The sequence below is a fragment of the Pongo pygmaeus genome, chromosome 21, assembly GCF_028885625.2.
Source record: "Pongo pygmaeus isolate AG05252 chromosome 21, NHGRI_mPonPyg2-v2.0_pri, whole genome shotgun sequence".
Lineage (NCBI taxonomy): Eukaryota > Metazoa > Chordata > Mammalia > Primates > Hominidae > Pongo > Pongo pygmaeus.
The window spans coordinates 14,630,072-14,652,228 of NC_072394.2; the positions used below are offsets into that span (position 1 = coordinate 14,630,072).

Genomic DNA, 22,157 nt, shown 5'->3' on the forward strand with positions numbered 1-22,157 from the left:
TGGAAGTAAAATATGCACTTGAAATCTGTCATAAGCAGTGTTCCAACACCGGGTCTTGTCCTCAGAGGAGGAAGACGGAGGAGATTTTATTACTGAGGACAAGTGACTATGTTTAACAATTAACCAACCTTTATGGGTTGGAAGTATCTATTAACACTTATTTACATGTTTCCCATTTCCAAGAGACCAAAACTGATATATTGTGTCAATTGTTGACTCTACAAAAAAAAAAAAAAAAAAAAAAAAACCCATCAGAAGAACCTGCTGATAAAGCAAAGTTCATGAGATTTACTGAAATAAGGAAGAACATCACCAGGACACAGTCTTATTCATGTCTAAGCCAGGGGAGATTAAGAGGCAGATTTATAGGATTCGGGGATCTAGGCCCAAGTCCTTCAAGCTGCATTTTTCAAGGTGGAGAACTAATTTGATTTCAGTGACGTCTATGCCACAATAGCTTGGGACTGGTGGATACAACAAGACTAGGATGTTGAAGTGGCTCTTGACAAGTAAACCCTTGTTTGATAAGTGAGCTGTTTTCCCAGGTGAGCAAATTGCTTGCCAGGACAAATTAGTGTGTAGACATTTCCCGCAACAAACAGTGAAGTTATTTATTGGTTAACAGCCTTAATTTTCTGGGCAAGAAGATCCTGGAAGAAAGAGTTAAGTTATGTTGACACAGATGGTCTCAATTATCAATCCTAATAGTTAAGCTTTGTGGACAAAGTAGTCTCAGTTCTCAAATGATTTACTCAGTTTTGATCAAACCTGTATAACCTCCACCCACTGGAGGCAAATGGGAGTAAGGAGCTCCTCAAGTCCCCTATAGATCAAGAGCTAAGCCCACCAGGTTGCCCAATTGTCATCTTCCAGGTTCCCGAGTTGCATCTGATGCTGAGATATTTATTTCCCCCTGTTAAGAAGGATGATCCAAAACCTCTCCTTAACCCAAAGCACTGTCTAGATCAGCCTAAATATTGGCTAGTCCATAATTACCACCTTATGATGGTCAGGAAGCACAGTGGAGCCGTATCTTACATAGTAGTTAGATTTTAAAGTCAAGGCAAAAGAAGAAAATGGAGGCCAGCCACGGTGGTTCATGCCTGTAATTCCAGCACTTTGGGAGGCTGAGGTGGGCGGATCACTTGAGGTCAGGAGTTCGAGATGAGCCTGGCCAACATGGTGAAACCCCATCTCTACTAAAAATACAAAACTAAGCCGGGTGTGGTGGCCTGCACCTGTAATCCCAGCTACTTAGGAGGCTGAGGCAGGAGAATCGTTTGAACCTGGGAGGTGGAGGTTGCAGTGAGCCAAGATCGCACCACTGCACTCCAGCCTGGGCAACAGAGCAAGACTCCATCTAAAAAGAAGAAGAAGAAGAAGAAAATGGAGTATAAAATTGCCTTTGAACATTTCTTAGGAAGGTGCCCTGAGGGGCCCAATGTACTACCTATCATCAAGTCCATTGTAGCCAGTTTTTCCTGCAGTTCTAAGAAAATCATATTTGTTTTTATTTGAGTTTTCAGTGGGACAGCAGTTAAGTCATTGACTTGTATTTCTGGGCTATGCTATAGGAAAGAACCAATCAGGTGAGAGGTGAGAGGCCTGCCTGAACCCGCCAAGGGTGAGATCTGCCATGTAACCTCCCCTGGGTCAAATACCCATGAAAATATTGGCAAAGGCGCCTGCACTATTTAACTTGTCTGTAATTTTGTGTTTTTGGCAGAGTTTAAATTGTTTAATTAATTAATTAATTAATTTTTTTTTTTTTTTTTTTGAGACAGAGCCTCGTTCTTTCACCCAGGCTGGAGTGCAGTGGTACGATCTCGGCTCACTGCAACCTCTGCCTCCCGGGTTCAAGCGATTCTCTGCCTCAGCCTCCTGAGCAGCTGGGATTACAGGCACCCGCCACCACACCTGGCTAATTTTTTATTTTTAGTAGAGACGGGGTTTCACCATCTTGGCCGTGCTGGTCTCGAACTCCTGACCTCGTGATCCACCCGCCTCGGCCTCCCAAAGTGCTGGGATTACAGGCATGAGCCACTATGCCCGGCCTTGTTTAATTTATTTAAGTCAGATGCTCCATGTAAATGATATAATTACTTTATACTTCTTTCTTTCCTCTTTCTTTCTTTCTTGGAGCTCCCAGGCTCAAGCAATCCTCCCACCCTAGCCTCCTAAAGTGCTGGGATTACAGGCCTGAGCCACCGCACCCAGCCTCCTTCCTCTTCCTTCTAGACGTGGTTATTCTTTGCTGTGACAATTATTCCATAATTAGTCACCAGCATTCACATGTAGTTCTCTGTGAGGAGAAGTGAACTGCCCTTTGGACATTCAGTACTGACTCTTTGCAGGTTCCTTTGTAACAAGCTGGAGGGGAGTTTGGTGCTGAGATGGATTGTCACCCAGTGGGCACCTTCTGGGACCCACTGGCCCGGCTCTGACTCACCATGCTTTATTTCAGTTCTCACCTATTAAGCGCCCATGAGCAGCCAAGCTCTGTACGTGGCCAGGGAGAGAAAACGCAGAAGCCACCCCTAACCTCATGGAGCTTTCAGTCTGGTAGCAAATAAAGATATTAATCAAATAATCACATCACCAGACACATAATTATAAATCATTTTTTAAAAATGCTTCATGGGAGATGTAAAAGGAGCGCTGAGAATATATAACCTAATCTGGGGTTCCGGAGAAATCTTTCCTGAGGAGGCGGCCTTCGACTTGAAAGCTGAGGTCGACATTATACCATTTAGGAAGATGGTTGGAGCTAAGTTTTGGAGTGACTCTTGATGCTACCGCAACGCACTTCTCAGCAGATACCGGTGATGCCCTACAACTGGAGAGGATGCTTTCATAAAGCGTGAGGTTTCCTGGTCACATTCTTGGCTCACAGCTGAATTCCACATGAGTATTATCCCTCTCTTGGCTATTAGTGCTCATGTGACTTTGTGTAAAGCACAGATAATTGGAAGACAATCGTTGGACCTCTTTTTCATCATTATCCTCCCCATCCAGTTTGTGTTTCTAAACCAGAGTTGCTAACCACTAGTAGTTAGCACTACTAGTGATTTGTGTTTTCCTATCTGTCCTGGCTCACAGACATGACTCAGATAGGCTGGAGGACATGAGGTGTGTGGATAACACACAGATTATCTGAGCATTCTGGGATCACTGAGATGCCCCATGGGAATCGCATCCCAGAAGCTCCGACCACATCCATCCATGCAGATAAACCCATTTTCCAGTCACTCACAGCACCATTGTTAATTTTCCACAATCATCTGGGAAAAGTAGTATCTTCCTGCTCCACAAAACACATGGCAGAGCCGGGCGCCATGGCTCACACCTGTAAATTGTAGCATTTTGGGAGGGCAGGGCGGGCAGATCACTTGAGGTCAGGAGTTTGAAACTAGCCTGGCCAACATGGTGAAACCTGTCTCCACTAAAAATACAAAAATTAGCCAGGCGTGATGATGGGCGCCTGTATTCCCAGCTACTCAGGAGGCTGAGGCAGGAGAATGGCTTGAACCCAGGAGATGGAGGTTGCACTGAGCCAAGATGGTGCCACCACACTCCAGCCTGGGCAACAGAGCAAGACTGTGTCTCAAAAAACAACAAAAACAGCAACAAAACACGTGGTAGGGGAGAAGGGGTAACACCCTAGACATGGTAGCCAAAGTTACCTGCTTTTAAGTAATAAATGTGAACACCTACTGCTATCAGATTTCAAAGGTATATTGAAAGAAAGAGTTTGTATAATAAAGATGTCATCTAGGCTAGGAAAGCTATTGGTAGTCTTGAATTAGGGGCAGAGATGCTCAAAGTTATCTTTGATTCCGCCCTTTCCCTGAATCCCATAGCTTCCCCCAAGCCACCCCCACTCTCCCTAACATCCAGGCTCCCAATGCTGGCAAATCCTCCCCTCTAAAAAATTTTTCTTAATTTTTAAATAACTTCTCTTTTTAAAAAAATAGAGATGGGTTCTCTGTGTTGCCCAGGCTGGTCTCAAACTCCTAGCTTCAAGCAATCCTCCTGCCTTGGCTTCCCAAATTCCTGGAATTTCAGGCATGAGCCACCACCCCTGGCCTAAATCCTCCTCATGTCTCCAAAGTCCTTGCCTTTCTTTCCTGTCCTATATCCTGTCCTTGCCCTTCTTTCCTATCCTATATCCACTTGGCTATTAGTGCTCATGTGACTTTGTGTAAAGCATAGATAATTGGAAGGCAATCATTGGACCTCTTTTTTGTCATTATCCTCCCCATCCAGTTTAGGTTCTCATTCTTTCATTTGGTTCTCCTTTTTCCATTGTGGGCATTATAAATGATGCCTGTAATCCACTCACACCAACACTGTACATGTTTCTACTGATCCATGTCACCTGCTTGAAGACCCTGGCTCCTTGCTGGGCACAGGACCAAGTCTGTACCTTGACATTCAAAGATTTTCAGGCTGTGCTTCCACTTTCCCGGAACACTTTCCTTTCCACCGGTCCTGCCTCTGCAGCATCATGAGTCTCTCCTGGTGTCCAAACCCACCAATCCCTGCCTCCAGCCTTGCCTACCACCCTATCCCTTACTCCTCCCCACCATCAGCCTCCCAACCACCCTTCCAGGCTTTAGACCCACTTTGTCCACTGACAACAGAGCTCACGTGGGCTGGGCTGGTATCTTCCTTTAGTTTTGTCTGAAGAGCAAACTGTGGGAGAAATGTTATGTATGAAGGCCTAGCTGTGGTCTCAATGCAGCAATGCAGTGCCAGGAAATAAACTTCAATTCATAACTCTGCCATAAGGGATTTGTTCTTTCCTTTTGTCATCATGGCGCTGATCCTGAGAGGGATCCTCTTATAGCAAAGAATGGTGCCAGAAGAGAACCTGGGTGAATTGTCCGGTCGACAGTTCTAATTTCTTACCAGCATACCTTTGGGCTTCCTAAGCAAGCCTGCCCTCCCCAGCCTCAAGTGCGTAGAGTACCCCCTTTCTAAGTGGCTGCCTTCTAACCTTCCTTGGCCTCTGGGACAGGGTGAGAGTTGAGAGTTGCTCTTACTAGACCAAGAAGAAAATGCATTTTAGCTTACAGGGATCCTACCCTCCTGGGCCTCAAAACCACTCATGCTGCAGAAGGATCCCTGAACCTAGGTTCACAAACCAACTGGGGTCATTCAATGGCCCAGCCCAGCAGCAGAGGCCCAACTTGAGAGGCCCTCTTTGGTCATGTCTCACAGGTTGGATAAGAAGGTGCATCACGATTGTGTTTCAGAAAGAGAAAACCTGTCATTATATTTCAGAGAATAACAGAAGAGCTCTCTGACACCACAAAGACTAGACCTGCGACTAGCTTTGAAGAAACCACATTACTGAAATCTGGCTATACCGAATAGACGAACCAGTGGGTGATGATTCACTTGACCTCAGCTGAGTTCCCTTAACTATTGGTCTCTTCTTGGCATTTGATAAAGTCTTCAATTTTCAAAAATTCTGTCTGCCAAGCAAAATTTTTCAATCATCCAGAACTGGTACAACTGCACATCTCAGGCCTCAGGGATTCCCAGCAATGGAGTTTTCAGAATTTTTGTTTCCAGATAAGTGGAAATTCATTCATCTGCATGCACAGTAACAATGTACTGTGGACAGAGATTGCAGGGGCATGAAAAATAATGGATAGAATCAAAAACCACATTTTAGTCAGTAATTTCTTTTTTTTTTTTTTTTTAAGACAAAGTCTTGCTCTGTTGCCTAGGCTGGAGTGCAGTGACATGATCTTGGCTCACGGCAGCCTCCGGCTCCCCGGTTCAATCGATTCTCCTGCCTCAGCCTCCCAAGTAGCTGGGATTACAGGCATGCGCCACCACATCTGGCTAATTTTTTGTATTTTCAGTAGAGACGGGGTTTCTCCATGTTGACCAGGCTGGCCTCCAACTCCTGCTAGTCAGTAATTTCACTGAGCAAATCCTTACGTGGTTCTCTGGATGCTCAAAAGCCACAGAGATGAATGTTGCCCCCTTGGCCTCCCAGCAGATCCCTTGGGCTGTGAGTAGACAGAACATCACCTGCCCACTGTCCAGTGAGTCCACATCCCCACAATATATCAGCCCACAGGTCTCTCAGCACCTTGCAGTGGAAACAGCAGAGTGAGTAGAGATTTAGTCACAGTGACAATTTACTCATAATAGTATTGCAAAGCATGCCTCACACCTGTATCTGGATGTGTCTTTTGTTTTCCATAAATAAATTCTTCATAGACACTGACACCTGGAGAGGCCCCAGAGCATAGAAACAATAGCACCATAGAAAATAATGAAAGCCACAGATGTAATTTTAAGCATTCTAGTAGCCACATTTAAAACTTTAAAAGGAAAACAAGTGGAATTAATGTTAATAATATATTTTATTTGACCTAATATATCAAAATATCATCATGTCAACACATGATAGATATAAAAAAGTATTAATCAGATATTTTACATTCTTTTTTGTACCACTTTTTTATCGACAAAAATGGTATATATTTATTGTGTACATGTTATTTGAAAATATATATTATTCCATGTCTTTGAAACCCTGTGTGTATTTTACACTCAGCATGTCTCAATTCAGACCAGCTACATTTTGTTGTTGTTGTTGTTGTCGTTTTTGAGACAGAGTCTCTCTCCGTCACCCAGACTGGAGTGCAGTGGAACAACCTCTGCTCACTGCAACCTCCGCCTCCTGGGTTCAAGTGATTCTCCTGCCTCAGCCTCCTGAGTAGCTGGGATTACAGATGAACCACCACAATGCCCAGCTAACTTGGTTTGTATTTTTAGTAGAGACAGAGTTTCACCATGTTGGCCAGGCTGCTCTTTAATTCCTGACCTCAAGTGGTCTTCCTGCCTCAGCCTCCTAAAGTTCTGGGATTACAGGTGTGAGTCACCGCACCCAGCCAGACCAGCTACATTTTTAAGTGCTCAGTATCCACACGTGGCTGGCAGCTGCCAGACTGGACAGCAAAGGTTTAGCTGGTCTAAATCCCTGCCTTTTACAGATGGGGAAACTGAGGCCCAGTTTAGGATACAGCAGGGATGGGAGTCAGACCTGATCTGACATTGCTCTGTGGCTTCCTGACCCCACGTGACCTCCTGCTCTGGTTCTTCTGTGACTGTCTTCCCCCTTTTCCAGCTCCCTCTCCCAGAAAACTCCATCTGGAGAGGTCATAAGAATGGTGGTCTCTCTCTGCAGGAGTTTTTGGCTTTTTTTTTTTTTTTTTTTTGAGTTGGAATCTCACTCTGTTGCCCAGGTTGGAGGGCTGTGGTGTGAATATAGCTTACTGCAGCCCAGAACTCCTGGGCTTAAGCTATCTTCCCCCATCAGCCTCCCAAGTACATGCAACTACAGATGCATGCCACCATGCCTGGCAACTTTTATTTTAGTTTTTGTAGAGACAGGGTCTCACTTTGTTGCCCTGTCTGGTCTTGAACTCTTGGGCTCAAGTGACCCTTCTGCTTCAGCCTCCCAAAGTGCTGGGATTACAGGCATGAGCTTTGGTGCCCAGCCTGTTGGCTATTTTTGGATGCACACACGTGCCTCTCACCATTTGTTCCAAACATTTCCAGGATCAAGTCAGCGCCCCCAAGGCATGACTTTCTAGGATTGCTATGAGCTTATTGAACAGAAATTCCTCTTCATGTTTTCAAAAAGCAATGGATTTCATGGTTTTATAAATGGTGTTTCCAGTACATTGTGGCCATTCATTTCTGATGCTAACAGCATGTGTCATTCCAACACATGCTCATCTTCGCCAGGGGACTTCGTTCTTTAAAAATCAGGAGTGAAGTAGATTGCCCAGGTTCCCCTCAATGACGTATTTCTCCAGGATTCCTTGTAGCTCTAAGTTTCATATTACAAGGATACCAAGGAAGAAAATGTAGTTTTGAAGGACTATTGCGTCAATGTAAAATTTTCAAAAACTTGAAATATGACTCTTGTACAATATAGAATGAACACCTGCCAAAGCTTTATCTCACCCATTTATGAGGAAACCAGTAAATAGTAAAGCTGGTTCAAAAAATGCTTTGACAAATGATGTATTTGTAGTCAACTTAGAAAGGCAGTCTGTGATAAGTTTGCTAAATTAAAATCCAAACTGGTAACATCCTACAAGGCAATAAAACTGTAACCTTCGGTGTTCTCCCTTTTTACAGAACAGAAATCTGCAGGCTGGTATATAACCTCACTGTGTCTGATCTCTTCATTAATACCACATAAGTCAAACACAGATACATTCTTCTAGACAATTAACTAATCCATAGATAAACTTGTAAAATCATGTGCCAGCATGGCAATGAGAGGACAAACTCAAATAAACAAAAAGGCCCTTTCATCTAGAAGTTTTAAAACCCTCTAATAAACAACTCTGGGGTGAAAGCAGAAATACAAACTGGAATTACAGAAAAAAATGATACAAAATGATAATCAAAACACTACCTATCAGAATCAATGGTAGACATTTAAAGCAGCAATCAGAGGAAAATTCATAGCACGAAACACTTTTTATCAGAAAAAACATGCCCCACCTTTTTAATCTATTTTCAAGTCTGAGTGTTTCTTAATAATTACTGCTGAAATGGTTTATTCCCAGCCACTTCTATTATGCCTCTCCTTTCCTTGTTCCCAAATATCCCCAACCAAGGATTTTTGCCTTAAAAAATCAAATGTCTTCAGTGAGGTTGAAGACATTTGACAGCTAGTTCTATGTTTATTGACTTAAATACTGGTAGAAGATTCCTGGGTTCTTTTTCATGGTGTAAAATCCTCACAGTGATGCTCTTGGTGTTGCTCTAATCCCTAAACTCAGATGTGTACATATATATGTCCACTGGTCCAAGGTGAATTGGATGGAGAATAATTTCCCAGCATAACAGTCTTTCAAATGTCTTTATGGTGGCATGTAGAAAACCATTTCCACAACATAATCTGAAGCTGTACTATCTATTGCTGTGTAACTAATTACCCAAAATCTTAGAGATTTCAAACAGCAAACATTCATACCTCACATTTTCTGTGGGTCAGAGATCTGAATGCAGTTTAGCTGAGAGCCTCAAGCTCAAGGTCACTATGAGATTTGGAAGGAGTTGGTGGCCAGGGTCATAGTCTCATCTGAAGGCTTGACCGGTGAGGAATCCACTTACAAACTAACTTGGCAGGTCTCGGTCCATTGTCAAATGGTTCTCTCCACAGGGGTGGCCTCAGGACATGGCAGATGGCTTCCTCACATGGCAAATTAAACAGGAGAGAGCAAGAGAGATGGAAGTCACAGTCTTTTTATAACCTACTCTTGAATGGTACCCCATTACTTCTGCTGTATTCTATTCATTAGAAACCAGTCAATAAGTCTAGCCTCAGGAGAAATTACTCAAAGGTGTGAATATCAGGCTGTGGCTTACACTGGGAACATCTTAGACAGCGCAACATAGAAAAACAGCTCAGTCACAAACTCAACAAACAACCTGCAGGGCCAAACAGAAATAAAATGAGTGAGTGGGCCTGGCATCAGACAGGTGGGATTGGTGGATACTGTAACAAAACTGGAGCATACAAGTCCCTTCTAGAAGGAGAAACTGCTCTCTCAGTTCCAACCAATTCTTGTCATGCAAGAATGAATGTGGGTTTTTTGGTTTTTTCAAGTGAGGGAAGCCAGAAATTTAGATTTTCATGTAAAATAATCCCAATTTGAAAACTATTCTGGCTGGGCGTCATGGCTCATGCCTGTAATCCCAATACTTTGGGAGGCTGAGGCTGGCAGATCACTTGAGGTCAGGAGTTCAAGACCAGCCTGGCCAACATGGTGAAACCCTGAGTCTACAAAAAATACAAAAATTAGTCAGGTGTGGTGGCGCATGCCTATAGTCCCAGTTACTCAGGAGGCAAGGCAGGAGAATTGCTTGAACCCAGAAGGCAGAGGTTGCAGTGAGCCGAGATTGTGCCACTGCACTCCAGCCTGGGCAACAGAGTCTCAAAATAAAAAATAAAAAAATGAAAACCATTCTAATGTCAGGTACAGTGGCTCATACTTGTAATCCCAGCACTTTGGGAGGTCGAGGTGGGAGGATCACTTGAGCCCAGGAATTAGAGACCACCCTGGGCAACGCAGGGAGACCCTGTCTCTACTACATTAAAAAAAAAGAAAAACCAAAAACAACAACAACAAAAATTAGGGCGGGTGCTGTGGCTCACGCCTGTAATCCCAGCACTTTGGGAGTCCAAGGTGGGCGGATGACCTGAGGTCGGGAGTTCCAGACCAGACTGACCAACATGGATAAACCTCGTCTCTACCAAAAATGCAAAATTAGCCGGGCGTGGTGGCGCATGCCTGTAATCCCAGCTACTTGGGAGGCTGAGGCAAGAGAATCGCTTGAACCCGGGTGGCAGAGGTTGCAGTGAGCCGAGATCACACCATTGCACTCTGGCCTGGGCAACAAGAGCTCTGTCTCAAAAAAAAAAAAAAAGAAAGAAATGTACTTCTTGGATTCCACCCCAGACCCAGAGAATCAGAAACTGCAGGATAGGGCCCAGCTCTCTCCTGGTGATTCTGATGCTCACCCAGGTGGGAGAACCACCGTTCCAGACCCTATATTTCAATGAGTGAACGGGACTATACAAAAAACCTAGCTTCATGTCCTTCTCTGGAAAATGGAATGATACCACCTTACCAGCTGGACTGTAACTATCTGTTGGTTCAGATACAGTATTTTGATGATTTCAATCAATAACTCTGCAAGCCTTGGTGTTATTAGTGGTGTCTTTTTCTGTCTGCTTTCCCCCACCACCGTCCCCACATTTTATTTGCTTTCTCAAAAGCATCTGCACACAGATACACGGGTGGAGATCCTCAGAGGCAGGGTGACTCAGCCGAACAGAACCCTGCAACATGCAGTGGCAAAAGTGCCCCACCCAGCATCGAACACCCGACCTTGTCATTTACCCACGGATGCTAGCACAATCAGTGTGCTAAGATTCAGGGGCGGCTCTTCCCCCCGCCAACTAAACCCTGGGGAAAATGAACACTCAAACTCCACTGTTGGTATACACTGCCATTAGCCAAAGGAACAAATGATCAAATGGAAAAAACAGACATTTTGTTGTTTGACATTTAGGTAAAATCGACTATTTTGGTGCCACTCCCTAGGCACAGCCCAGCCTTCTTCCTTACTCAATTACTTTGTAATATTTATGTTTAATCTAATAAACAGGTCGGGTGTGGTGGCCCACGCCTGTAATCCCAGCTCTTTGGGAGGCCAAGGCCGGTGGATCACTTGAGGTCAGGAGTTTGAGACCAGCCTGGCCAACATGGTGAAACCCCATCTCTACTAGAGACACAAAAATTAGCCGGGTGTGGTGCAGGCGCCTGTAATCTCAGCTACTCAGGAAGCTGAGGCAGGAGAATTACTCGAATCCGGGAGGCAGAGGTTGTGATGAGCCAAGATCACACCACTGCACGTCAACCTGGGTGACAGAACGAGACTCCGTCTCAAAAAAAAAAAAAAAAATTGAACAAACACAAACACTGCTCCAGGCATTGTTCTAAGCACTTTAAAACCATTAACTTATTTAATCCTCACAATATTATTATCCCCCTTTTGCAGTTAAGAAAACTGAGGCATGAAGAACTTGCCACACAGTTTGTGAAGTATGTGGTGCCTCCATGGACACTGTATGTAAACTTGGGAGGAATTTCATAGAGACAGGACCCAGCACTCATTGGACTCCTCCGACTCTCCTTGAGTCCTTGAGATGCTGACTCTGTGCCTCAGCTGGCGCAGAAATGAGACTCAGGCAGTCTCTCCTCCCACCACCTTCCATGGAGTGCTCCCTGGGCTGGATGCTAGTGAGCTGAGCCTCTCTGAACTTTCCCACTGCACCTGTCCCTCACCTCTGTCCTTTGCTGGCCACCCACCACTACCCCTTTCTGATGGCCGTCTCTGAGTTTCCCACAGCAAAAAGTGGGGTTGATTCTTCTCAAAGGCCACCAGGAGGACATCCTTCCTCAAAGTTAGGTTTACAAGCTTGTGCAGACAGAGTGAATGCCCACTAACAGAGGCATAGGAGGTTCTCAGTTGGAGGGAGCTGGGGAAGCTCATTACAGGGTTTCTGCTTGCGCTGGGTAATTCTAAGGAAGATGGGGTTGCAGATCTAGCAAATAAAATATACAGGACACCAACGAAATTTGAATTCCAGATATGGCATAAGTACATCCTATGCAATATTTAGCACATACTTATACTAAAAACATTATTCATTATTTATCTAAAATTTAAATTTGGCCGGCGCAGTGGCTCACGCCTGTAATCCCAGCACTTTGGGAGGCCGAGGCGGGTGGATCACAAGGTCAGGAGATCGAGACCATCCTGGCTAACACGGTGAAACCCTGTCTCTACTAAAAACACTTTTTTTTTAGCCGGGCGTGGTGGCGGGCCCCTGTAGTCCCAACTACTCGGGAGGTTGAGGCAGGAGAATGGCATGAACCCGGGAGGCGGAGCTTGCCGTGAGCCGAGATTGTGCCACTGTACTCCAGCCTGGGCAACAGAGCAAGACTCTGTCTCAAAAAAAATAAAATAAATAAAAATAAAATAAAATAAAATAAAATTTAAATTTAACTTAGCATCCTGTATTTTCTTGGGTAACTCTAAAGGAGGACTAGGATGTTGTCAGGAAGTGAGGGTAATTTGTTGCTAGACGCAGCTTGATGGTCTTTATCTGGAAGGGGAGGAAATAAAGGGAGCTTGAGGGATCATTGGTGGAGGAGCAGCCAGCACTCGTGTGTGTCGAAAGAGGGGGCCATTTCGTCGTTTTTGTGGTTTCAGCATCCTGGTTTCTGTTCTGTCATTTCAGACCTGTTCCCTAGTGGCCTTGAATAATTGGTGTTTATATTGTGTGTGTGTTGTTTATGTTCTGTTGGGAGCGTGCCAGAGGCGTTTCTTCCTTTCTCATTCTACTTCCAGATTCTAGGCTTGTTTCAGGGTCTCAAAGATACAGGTCACTTGGGGTTCTGTTCCGGGACAGCTGGTTCCATCTTGACCACTGGTTCTCTGCAAATATTTTTGGTTGCCACCACTGGGATGGGGGTGCTACTTGTCTCTAGTAGGCAGATGCCAGAGATGCTGCCAAACTTCCTCCAATGACCAGGACAACCCCCACGACAAAGAATTATCTAGCCCCAAATTCTAACAATGCTGAGGTTGAGAAATCCTGGTCTGCACTGTAAATTAGGAAATAACATTTTTTTTTTGAGGTTTCTCCAACTGTCTCTGAATCAGGCTTTCCAGAACTAAAGGAAATGAAAGCAAGAAGTCTGTGATCATGTATTTAGCACTCAGTGTCCTGCATGCTCCTTGAGGACAGAGAGAGTGTCTTACTGAATTTGTATTACCTGGGCTGAGCTCAGTACCTGGCCGGTAATTGCAGGTGTTCAATAAATATGCTGGATGGGCCAAGTGCGATGACTCATGCCTGTAATCCCAGCATTTTGGGAGGGCGAGGCAGGTAGATCACTTGAGGTCAGGAGTTCGACACCAGCCTGATCTCTACTAAAAATACAAAAATTAGCCAGGTGTGGTGGCGCACGCCTGTAATCCCAGCTACTCAGGAGGCTGAGGAAGGAGAATTGCTTGAACCCAGCAGGTGGAGGTTGCAGTGAGCCGAGATCATGCCATTGCACTCCAGCCTGGGTGACAGAATGAGACTCCGTCTAAAAAAAATATATATATAGATAGATAGATAGATAGATAGATAGATAGATAGATAGATAGATAGATATAGATATATTTGTTGGATGAATAAAAAATGTGTAGTACACATCTGTATGCATTGCTTATATATGGTTAATTTATTCAGCCAGTATTGATTCCACACCTACTATGGTGAGGCCAGCCCTGGGCACTGGGTATGCGGTGCTGGGGGAAGCAAATCAGAATGGGAGAAACTTGAACTTGAAGGATGGGGATGAGGGGCAGGGCTACTTGCATGGCGGGTAGGGAAAGTCTTCCTGAAAAGGTGACTTTAAGCTGAACTGTGCAGGAGAGAAACAGACGAAAGGAAGAGCATTCCCAAATAAGGAAGCCACATGTTTAAAGGCCTGGAGTGACATCTGAGGCTCTGAGGGAGAAAAAGGGTGGCAAGTATAATGAATGGCAGCCTGGAGGGGCTGGAGGCCAGTCATGACAGCCAGGTGAACACTGGGATTCCATTCTTAGTGCTATCGGAAGCAGTGATAGGTATGAGGAGAGGAGTGCCACCTATATGCCACCCTCATAAAGCTCACCCGGCATTAGCACTCTGTCTCCATCCATCAACCAAGAAAACCAAAGTGCAATTCGAATCTTCCTTGGAGTCACTCAAAAGACGCCAGAGCCAGCCTCCCCATCAGCACAACTTGAAATCTTGACATTGAGTTGCTGTTCTTTCTCTACACTTGCTTCTTCATGTGCCAAGCAGCTCTCAAATTGAGGTAGCCCTGCCCTTCCTCCCCATCCTTCAAGTTCAAGCTTCTCCAATTCTGATTTGCTTCCTCCATCTCTCCCAAGCTCTTCCAGCCTGGCGGTCCTCTCTAGTTTACTCTGTCCCATTCCCACTTTCTGGTCTTTATTGTACAGGTCCCCTTGACCTGGCTGGAGTCTTTAGTATCATGGTTTTCTTCTCTGCCCCGATTCAGAATCTGCTCAGCAAAAGCTGAGCCAGAACAGACTCAAAACTCACACCTTCCCCACTTGGAAGGTACGACAGGGAGGAGGATTGCAGACTCCTGTCATGTGCATTTTTCAGGATTGTCTCATACTCTTTGAAATAACTCGTCTACCTGACATATGTGGAGTGGACAAGAGAGGAGCAGGAGAGGGAATGAGACAACCTCTGAGAACAAAGCAAACGATGACACTCAGGCCACATCCAGCTGGCATCTGTGCTTGAAAGTCAAGTTCTGGCTGGGCGAGGTGGCTCACACCTGTAATCCTAACGCTTTGGGAGGCTGAGATGGGAGGATGGCTTGAGGCCAGGAGTTCGAGACCAGCCTGGTCAACATAGTGAGACCCCATCTGTATTTATAAAGATAAAATAAACTACAAAAGTCAAGTTCTATTGGAGCTGGGCATGGTAGCGTGTGCCTGTAGTCCCAGGTGCTCCTGGAGGCTGAGGCAAGAGGATCACTTGAGCCCAGGAGTTCAAGGCTGCAGCCACTGCACTCCAGCCTCTGCACTCCAGCCTGGACAACAGAGCAAAACTCTACCTCTAACAAAAAACAAATAAGCAAACAACAAGTTCTATTGGAACCCAGCCATTCACTTACGTATCGTCTGTAACTGCCTCTGTATCATTAACTGCAGAGCTTGGTTGCTACAGGGACTGTATTGCCCCTATATAATAATTCCTAAAATATTCATTCTCTGGCCCTCTGTAGAGAAAGTTTGCTGACCACTGACTTAGGAACTAACTGCATCCTGTCACTGAATTCTCAAAGGTAGTCTTGAGTGTAGGTAGCAGTATCTCTATTTCACAAACAAACAAACAAACACATGCCAGGGCCATGAATCCATATAAACACCCCCAGAGAGTAAGTGGCAGAGCCAAGATTCACAGCCTGATCTCCCAGGGCAAGTTCCAGTCTCTATCCTGAACTGCACTACTTGCCTCATACATGATGTAGGTTGTCAGAAACAGCTGGAATATTGGCTAGGCATGGTGAATTACACCTGTAATCCCAGCACTTTGGGAGGCCGAAGTGGGAGGATTGCACGAGTTTGGGAGGTTGAGACCAGCCTGGGCAATACAGCAAGACCTTGTCTATACTAAAAATAAAAAATTAGCCAGGCATGGTGGCATGCACCTGTAGCCCTAGCTACCCTGGAGGCTGAGATTGGAGGATTGCTTGAGCCCAGGAGGTTGAGGCTGTAGTGAGCTGTAATCATGCCACTGCACTCCAGAGCCTGGGTGACAGAGTGAGACTCTGTCTAGAAAAGAAAAAAATAGCAGGAATGAATTCATCAGAGGTCTTAACCTTAGATGCTTACAGGGCCCAGGAAGATAATGTAGGCGAGTGAAGCCAACCCAGGCCAAAGTTGATAAATAGCAACTGACATTTGGCCTCAGTATTAGAGAACAAGAACCATAGGGAGTGGTGGGGTCTGCGGCCATCTGGAGAATAGATATCCCATCTAACAAAGCAGCATCACCATTGTGGTCCAGGGTTTCTAATTTTCAAGAAGCTGGAAACCTGAATTTTTTTTGTGTAAGTCTCCTGACTTTTGTATGAAATATTATTATATTTAAATGTTGAAACTAGTTTAACTCTAAAAGACAAGACAAGCCCATGTGAAGCAAACTGGGCAGAGCATGGGTGAGTGTCCTACAGGCCACTGGAGTATGACCTCTGATATGTGACATACACATTGGAGTGACTGCCACAGCCCTTCTCAATGTCTTAGACTGTTTTCTGCTGCTAAAACAGAATACCTGAGCCTGGGTAATTTATAAAGAACAGAGATTTGTATGCTACAACTCTGGAGGCTGGGAAGTCCCAAGGTTGAAGGGACTGCATTTTGTGGGGGCCTTCTTGCTGCGTCATTCCGTGGTGGAAGGGCAGCAGAGAGTACATGTGCACGCAAGGGTAGGAGGGAGAGAGAGAGGAAGGGCAGGAGACAGAGGGAAAAGGGGCTGAACTCATCCTTTTATCAGGAACCCACTCCCGTGATAACCAGCCTACTCCCAAAATAATGGCATTAATCCATTCAAGAGGGCAGACCCCTTTAACCTATTTACCTCCTAGAAGTCCCACCTCTCAACACTGTTACATTGAAGATTAAGTTTCCAACACATGAACTTTGAGGACACAGCCCAGTCATAGCCCTGGAGAGGGTGGGGTCTTGTGGAGGGGAGAGGCAGCTCTAGGGGAGGCAGCTGCGGGTTGCCCTGGCCTGTGTACCAGACAGAGCCCTGGCTCCCAGCCCAGCCCTCAGCTGGACACTGGGTGCATTCTCATCCTCCACTTATCACCAGAGAGAGGAAGGAAGGAAGTTCCACCCATTACCAGAAGCTCTCCACTTATTACTTGAAGGAAGGAAATTCCAAGGAGCCGAAGAAGATACAGAGATGCAGGAACACTGAGCTTAGGGAGGAAGAGGGTGGAGGTAGGTCTGGGAAAGCCCCAGGGTCTGAGATAAAACTGGTGAGTTTGTCCTGAGTATAGCCACAGGGCCTTGCCCAGAATCCACACACTCACCTTTTCAAATGTAGTAAAAGACAATATTCCCTTTAATGCATCAAAGATACGTGTACCTCACCTGGGTAAATACTGGTGGAAAGGCCATGGGTTTGTAAGGGCTGCCAATCCCTGTTGCACCATTGCCAGCTGCATGACATTAGGCAAACTCTCAGAGCCTCAGTTTCCTCATCTGTAAGGTGGGATTAATAAATCCCTGTCCTATGGTGCTAAGACGATGGAGGATTAAGTGAGACAATGGACAATGTCAGCCGTCAAGAAGGCCCCTCATTAAGGGGCAGCTGCTGTTGGCTGAAGCTGGTTAATGAAGTGTATTTCTTCACCTTCCTCATGCCTGTAACATTGACCTCTGAGCCTTCACCACAGTCGGGACAGCTTAGGTCCATGCTCCATCTGTCTGCAGGGCGATCACTTCAAGACCAGAAAAGACTCATCCAAGAAGCATTATGTTGTGTTATGGACACAGGAACTTTAGAGTTTGGACATCGGCCGGGCGTGGTGGCTTACACCTATAATCCCAGCACTTTGGGAGGCCGAGGCGGGTGGATCACGAGGTCAGGAGATCGAGACCATCCTGGCTAACACGGTGAAACCCCGTCTCTACTAAAAATACAAAAAATTAGCCGGGCGTGGTGGCGGGCGCCTGCAGTCCCAGCTACTCGGGAGGCTGAGGCAGGAGAATGGCATGAACCTGGGAGGCGGAGCTTGCATTGAGCTGAGATCACGCCACTGCACTCCAGCCTGGGCGACAGAGTGAAACTCCGTCTCAGAAAAAAAAAAAAAAAGAAAGAAATAGTTTGGACATCAAGGGGGTGGGGAGATAATCCTTTGGTAAGTAAAATAATGCTGTGGAAACAATCTCTCATTCCCAGCATGCAGGTTAATGAAGATTGAGAAAAATTCAAGTAACCCAAAAACATCATCATTTATTTACTAAGACTTCTAGTTTAAAAGTTCCAACCTTTTCAGAATCAAATTGAAGAGTCAGAAATTACTCACAGGCAGCAGAAGTTGGCAGCCCTCCTTCCATTCTGTTCAGAGATTTGTGCTCACTTGTGGAATATCCACTATTTGGAAAGAGCTGGGCTTAGGGGTGGGCAATGGAAAAAATACACATGGAACACCATGCCTGTTGTTCAGTTTGTTTGTTTGTTTGTTTATTTTTGAGATGGAGTTTTGCTCTTGTTGCCCAGGCTGGAGTGAAATGGCCTGATCTCAGCTCACTGCAACCTCTGCCTCCCAGGTTCAAGTGATTCTCCTGCCTCAGCCTCCCAAGTAGCTGAGATTACAGGCACCCACCGCCACTCCCAGCTAACTTTGTCTTTTTAGTAGAGACCGGGTTTTGCCATGTTGGCCAGGCTGGTCTCAAACTCCTGACCTCAGGTGATCCACCCACCTGGGCCTCCCAAAGTGCTGTGATTACAGGCGTGAGCCACCGCGCCCAGTCTGCTCTTCAGTTTTTGTTAGTAACCCACTGAGGCCCATAAAACAAACACACCTGTCATCAGAGCAGCCAGCTTTATAATCTCCTCCTCCAATCCCCCTCGTTGTCTCCTCCATCCCATCATTCACCCCACACGTCCTTCCCTGCCTTACCCCCAAGGCAAGATTAAATGCCTTCAGAGGTTCCCAAATACTGAGCAGTTTTGATCCACTACCACTTATACATAACTAAAAATAATTTCAATTTTTCCCAAGTGACACAGAAGTTACTTATATATTGAAATTGAAATCATTCCTTTCTGGAACTTTCAACAGCCAAGTGCTGGGCAAGTTCATCCGAGATGAGCATTTGTGTGCTTGTGTGCACGACTCTGTGTTGAGCCCCGGCACACACTCTGCACCCTACTCCCCGCTGGCATGGGATGATTTGAGTTGGAGCAGTTGTGCCCACAATACACTGGGCATCCTCATGCTGGTCACCTTTCACCATCCCACCAAGTTATCTCGTCTTTTATAGATGAGGAAACTGAGACCCTGGTAGGTTATAGTCTTGCCCCCACAGGTCCCATAGGTAGGAGGAGCCAGCAGAGCTAGTTTCAGGCCAGGGCTGTGTGGTTCCAGGGCTCATCAGCAAGCTAAACTGGTCTCCTTGGTGTCCACAAGACGTTGGCTTCCCCAGAGGCACTAAGCAGGCAGCCTGGGTGTGGTGCGGCTACTAGTAAATGGGGATCATGATGCGGCCATGCCTGGGAGCCCAGCCAGTCTTGAGCAGGAAAGGGTGGGGCCCCTGTGGTAGCTGCGCACGCTTCCTCCAGCTTGCGTCCCAAGTGTCCATCAATGCAGATTTTGAGGACAAGGCACAGAGCTGGCCGAACTTTTCAAAGAAGAGATTTCCCAACAGTGAGAATGTGCAAAGTGAGCTTTGAAGATGTGCTAGGAGAAATTAAGGAAGTGTTTCCTTGCAACCTGGTTTTTAATCTTGTGTACATTAATTTTTTATTTATTTTAACTTTTTTCATACTTTCTCTCTTTTTTTTGAGACAAGGTCTCACTCTGTCACCCGGACTGGAGTGCAGAGGCACCATCTTGGCTCACTGCAACCTCCGTCTCCCGGGTTCAAGTGATTCCCCTTGAATCCTGAGTAGCTGGGATTACAGGCATGCGCCACCATGCCCAGCTAATTTTTATATTTTTAGTGGAGTCAGGGTTTCACCATGTTGGCCAGGCTGGTCTCGAATTCCTCACCACAAGTCGTCTGTCCACCTTGGCCTCCCAAAGTGCTGGGATTACAGGCATGAGCCACCATGCTTGGCTTTTATACTCTCTTTTTTCTTTTTCTTTTCTTCTTTTTTTAAATCATTCTTGGGTATGTTGTTTGAATTTTCTTTTTTTTTTCTGTGAGAGGAAGTGAACTTTTTTTTTTTTTTTTTTTTTTTTTGAGATGGAGTCTCACTCTGTCACCCAGAATGGAGTGCAGTGGCGCAGTCTCGGCTCACTGCAGCCTCTGTCTCCTGGGTTCAAGTAATTCTCCTGCCATAGCCTCCCACAGAGCTGGGATTACAGACACCCACTACCACACCCGGCTAATTTTGTAATTTTAGTAGAGTTTCTCCATGTTGGCCAGGCTGGTCTCAAACTCCTGACCTCAAGTGATCCGCCTGCCTCAGCCTCCCAAAGTGCTGGGATTACAGGCGTGAGCCACACTGCACCCAGCCAGAAAGTGAGTTTATTGATATAATTCCAAACTTCCAGAATAGTTGCAAGAAGAGTTCAAAGAACACTTATATATCCATTACCTTGGTTCCATATGCACCAGTGGTTAACATTTTGCTGTCCTTGCTCTGTCATTCTCTTTCTACACACACATACACACACATGCAGAATTATATAAATATGTCATTTTTTTTTTTTTTTTTGAGACAGAATTTCACTCTTGTTGCCCAGCCTGGAGTGCAGTGGCACAATCTCGACTCACTGCAACCTCTGCCTCCCAGTTTCAAGTGATTCTCCTGCCTCAGCCTCCTGAATAGCTGGAATTACAGGCACGCACCACCTTGCATAGCTAATTTTTTTATTTTTTTAGTAGAGACGGGATTTCACCATGTTGGCCAGGCTGGTCTCGAACTCCTGACCTCAGATGATCTGCACGCCTTGGCCTCCCAAAGTGCTGGGATTACAGGCGTTGAGCCACCGCGCCCGGCCCAAATATGTCAATATTTTACATAAATAGATAATTTTGTCTCTGTATAGCTACATATGTAGTCTGTTTTCTGAACCGTCTGAAAATACATTGGAGACACACCTGCGACCACACCACCTTATCTCTAAATCCTCCTTGTGTATTTCCGAGGAACAAGGACATTCTCTTGCACAAACAGTAAGTAAAAGACCAAAGCCAAAAAGCTATTATACACACACTGATAACACTAATATAACACTCCTCTCTAACCCACAGCTCATTTTCAGAGCTTGTTCATTGCTCTGGTCATGTCCTTATACTATTTCTTTTCCTATTTCTTTGCCTCACTGCATTTAGTTGTCATGATTCTTTGGCCTCCAAATGGTCCTGTCTCACTCATTTTATTGTTTAACTTTTTGCTGCAGTGTCACGTACATGCAGAAAGTGCTCACGTCAATATCCAGCTTAGTGAATTTCCACAAAGACAACATACCTGGTACTGGCTTTGAATGGCATTTGTGTGTGACATTTTTTACAAAATGAATCTCTTTGTTATCAGAATAGGTGAATCGCGTGGATGAGCCCAGCATACAGATGTGCAGCCAGCCATGGCCACGGGTCCACAAGACAGGGGCTGTCTGTGGCTTTGATGGAAGGACCCACAGGGCTCCCTTTTAGTTCAGGTTTTACTTCCTGGCCCTGTGGACTCCTGCGGCCTCTTCTACCCATTTCACAGTAGCCATTTGATGTGTTTTCGTAATTGAATTAAGCTAAACATGAAAAGCAGATTCTAAAACTCAGCCTTAACTCCGGGACTCCTCAAGTACATGTCAACTGGACCCAGACAAGTTTCTCATCTGAGTCAAAATGCTGTGACCCAGAACAGAGAAAGGGCTTTCACATAGACACATTTCATATGAGCATTGCTTAAAGACACAAAGGAAGGAAGCCTGGGGTTCAACTCTGCTCTCCCCACCCCAGAACCTGATTTGGTCTCCTGCTGCAAGTCCATGCTGTTTACCAGGCCAGACTCCTCTCCAGGGGCATCTCAGCCAGGTCACCTGGCTCCAGGAGGCCTGTTCCCATCAGGAAAAGCCCCTGCATACATTGCTGGGTTGGTCATTTCTTTTTTCTTTTTTTTTTTTTTTTGAGATGGAGTCTCACTCCCTTTGCCGAGGCTGGAGTGCAGTGGTGCGATCTTGGCTCTCTGCAACCTCCGCCTCCGGGGTTCAAACGATTCTACTGTCTCAGCCTCCCGAATAGCTGGGATTACAGGCGCCTGCCACCATGCCCAG

The 22,157-nt window shown here is 45.6% G+C and overlaps 1 protein-coding gene across 8 annotated transcripts in view; it reads left to right on the forward strand.

Annotated features, from left to right (window-relative positions):
• The window catches only part of RIN2 (Ras and Rab interactor 2), a 249,868-nt gene that overhangs the window by 137,048 nt on the left and 90,663 nt on the right, over positions 1 to 22,157 (forward strand). The window lies entirely within an intron of this gene.